This window comes from Hyperoodon ampullatus, assembly GCF_949752795.1.
Source record: "Hyperoodon ampullatus genome assembly, chromosome: 2".
Lineage (NCBI taxonomy): Eukaryota > Metazoa > Chordata > Mammalia > Artiodactyla > Ziphiidae > Hyperoodon > Hyperoodon ampullatus.
Genome location: NC_136915.1, coordinates 9,248,781 through 9,252,773, shown reverse-complemented (window position 1 = coordinate 9,252,773; position 3,993 = coordinate 9,248,781).

Genomic DNA, 3,993 nt, shown 5'->3' with positions numbered 1-3,993 from the left:
GGTCCGGGTCTGGGAACGTCCGGCGCGTCCAGCGGCGCTCGCTCGCAGGCTGGAAACTTCCCGACGGGGCCGGCGATCCCGCTGCCACGCACTGGGCCCGCCCCGGGGGCGGTGTCGCGCCGCGCTGCCGGGGGGAAGGGATTCCTGCAGACTCTCCCGAGCCATCAGCCTCTCCGAGTCCGGGCAGCTCCCTGCGGGCCCGTCCCTGCGGCTCCCGGGTCCTTCCGCCGCCGGCCTCCTCCCTCCCGTCTCCGGGGGCTTCACTCCGACCGGAAAGAGGAGGGGAGACGGGGGCGAGGCAACAATTTCTGTACCCCGGACCCCGCGCCAAGCCTTGATGGTATCAATAAACGTGAGCCTCGGTTTCCTCTCTGGAAAGCGGGGTTTATAATGGTATCTATGCGTTAGGCCTTGCACGGGTTAATGACATTGTTACCTGCAGTGCCCTTAGAACAGCCCCTTGATAAGCCCTCAGTAAATCTCAGCTATTCAGATTTCGTTCGCCCTTGTCCAAAGCCTTGGCCGTGAGGGTCTGAGCCTGGAGCGGGCGAGGCCTGGCAGGAATGTGTTCAGAGGCATCCACACGCCTGCCGAGACCCTTCTGGCTGCTGCAAGTGCAGAAAGCGCATCACCGCCCCGCAAAAAGGGACTCACTTAATCTGCCTTTTTGTCCCTGGGAGGCAAAGGGAACCTCTGAGACAAGGAAGGTCTTGTTCCTGAGGTCACATTGTTGAATGAATGGATGAATGAATGAATGAGAGAGAGAGAGAAGAAAGTGAGGGAAGGAGGGAAGGAGGGATGAAGGAAGGAAGGAAGGAAGGAAGGAAGAAGTTGTTTAGGGTCTCCTCACAGATGTGGGTCTTCAAAAAACAGCTCAAGCGTTTCTAGAACAAGGTTTCCTGGAGCAGATGTCAGCTAGAGGCAGCCATCTCTGGGAAAACAACAACAACAATTTTCATCCTTGGAAGAGACCCTCAAAGGGAGATCCTTTCCAGCAGGTTAGGCTCCAGAGGAGTGGGTAGTGGGTACAACCCTGGGTGGGCAGGGGCTTCCCCACCCACAGGGGGAAAGGGCAGAGGCGGGAGGAATGTCATGATTATCAATGAACAACATAAAGCAGGCCACGCTAGGTTCTGGGGAAAAGAGAAATCAGCAGTGCTCTTAAGACTGACGCAGCCAGGGTAATGCACTACCGACATGATGTTACATGGGAAAAGCAGTATATACTGTATGACCCCACTCAGCAAAAATATATCCTTACAGGTACAATGCATAGAGATGATGCTAAAAGAAAATGACAGCCAAATATTTACAGTCATTATTTCCAACTTGAGGGAATGTGTGTGTGTGTGTGTGTGTGTGTGTGTGTGTGTGTTATTGCCAGGTAGTTTTTATTTTCTGATTTATATTTTTCATTGTTTTTACAATCATTTTACAATGAATGTATACAATTTGTACAATCCAAACAAAGCCAACACATGTTCTTTTTAGAAGATAGGTACAATCCCTGGGAACCTGGGAAATTTTCTCACTGAACAGAGATTTACTCATGGTAAAGATGGTAGAAGTAAGGCCCAGGGGGACCCAACAGCAAGTTCAAATTCGAAAGGCAAGTAAAGGGAAGAGGCATGAGTGCAATCCAGGGCTGCCACCCAGCTGGGACCTGGGACCTAGGGCGGGGAGTTTCTGCAGCTGGGGACAGAACATGGTGCCAGAATCCACCGGATGTTTTTGAATTCAGGAGGATGCAGACTGAAATTCCAGCTCCTTGGAGGAGGAAATGGAGGGATAAGCGGAGGGGAAGAGAAGGATCATGTGTTGGCTGGCTCAATTTTCAAAGCTCTGGCTTATGCCATGTTCCCCACAGCCCTGCCAGTTAGGCAGCATTGCCCCCATTTGTGAAATAAGGAAACCGGGGCTCAGAGATGTGAAGCAACTTCCTCAAAGTCACACAGCTGATGGGGGACCACAGTAAGGGAGGCGACTTTGGAAACCGGCTCTAACTTCCCTTTTGCTCAGGCCCAAGGAGAACCTCAATGGTGGCATACTATGGACGGAAAAAAATCCTTGGGCAGTGGAGTTCCCAGAGTCATTGCAAATCGGGAGGGCGAATCAATCTTGGAGGCTGCTTGCCGCCCCTGGAGAAAGGATTCACCCTGATGAAGCCTGCCTGCCACCCTTCACCAAATTGCTGGAACTTGAACTCGGTCCAAGCTTCATCCAAAAGGAGGACTTGTCTCTTTAACCAGGGGTGGCTGCTGCCTAGATGTTACTCAGGGTACGTGCTGCACGTGTTGTGCACAGTTGAAGGCACAGGACTCTGCTCTTCTGGGAAACAGAAAGGATAGCTGGACTGGAGGGTAGTGGTCTGGTGCCACAAGGGGCTTTTCCCCCTTTCATCCTCTGCTTTTCTCCATTTTTACCATTTCCTTTCTTGACCCGAGGAAGAGCGATGGTCTCAGTGGACAGCCACGTTCTGTGCTGCCAGCCATTCTCAGCCTCCTCCCCGTTTACACCCATCAGCTAGTCCCACTGGCACCTAACCCCTTTGATGATGATGATGATGATGATGATGATGATGATGATAATAATAATAATAATAATAATGGAATTTCCAAGCTGTTCCCTTAAATGAAAAAAGTAATATACAAGGGTATATAATATGCTACAATTTCTGTGAAGGGAAAAATATAGGTCTCTGTCTATATGGCTGTATATCTGTAAGTGAATAGAATTTCTGGAGGAGCATCCAAGGAACAGGAAGCAGTGGTTGCATCTGGGAAGAGGAACTGACTAGCTGGGGCTCCAGGAAAGAGGAAGACTTAATGGCCACTCTTCACCCTTTCATATATGTTGAATTTTGTGTCATGTACATGTGTTTCCTGTTTCCTAGTAAAAATAAATTAAATAGTGAATGGTTATTTTAAGCGTTTAACTTGTTTATCTAACTGAAGTCTCAGAGCAATCCTACTCTGTCTCATGATCCCCATTTTATGGATGGAGAAACCAAGGCCCAAGGAAGTTAGCTGACTTGCTAGCAAGGGGCAAGGCCAAGATTCAAAACCCAGGCAGCCTCATGCCAGTGTCCTTACCCTTGACCTCCTGGCTTTGTTGTGGCTATGTTGCTGATTGTGGGCTATGATTCCCTCCCCTGGGGTGTTTGAGAGTGGTAAGGGAGTTAAGAGCACCAGCATGAACCTTCTCTTTATCGTAGGAATCTACTTCCAGGAATTGCTCCCCCAGAAACAGTCTCAAAAGTAGGCCAAGGTATATGTCTATTACCCAGACATTCGTAATAGCGAAAAATAATTATGTGGGTTTACGTTTACTGTTACCCCATGTCATGCACCTTGCTTGCTTTGCCTGTATTAACTTACTTATTCCTCAGAAACCTGAGAGGCAGTTTCTCTGGTCATCCCCGTTTCACAGGTGGGATCAAGCCTGGTTTAGTCCTTTGCTCTCATCTCACTGTGCCTCCCAAGTGTTTCTGCCTCCCTGAGGGGCTTGGATGGATCCTATCTCTCTAACTGTAGGTTATGGATTCCTGCACATCCATGAAGTTACTCTGTGGGGTTTGTGAAATCCTGGTGGAAATTAAGAATTTTGTGTGTATGTTTTGATAATGATCTTAAAAAAGAAAAAAAAGAAGGTAAGCATACTGTAGGATCACCTGGACAGCTGCCTTCTTATAGGGTGCTGGCCCTAAGACTTGGCAAACACACGTGTCTGCTCACAGCTCACAAGAAGCCACCTCAAATGACCATTTAATTTTCAACAACTGGGAAGCACTGTCTGGCTTTGGAATGTCCTGAAACTAAAGCGGAAACAATCGCCCCATTGTCTGCCCCTGTGCTCAAATTGAAGTTTTTTCCGAGAAACAAAACAAAATTTGTCTTTTGCATTGATAATACACAATTTAAAAGCATTTTCAAGCATGAGACTTTAGGGTTTTATGTTATTTAATAAGTTAAGACTCACGGTTGACATCAAGAA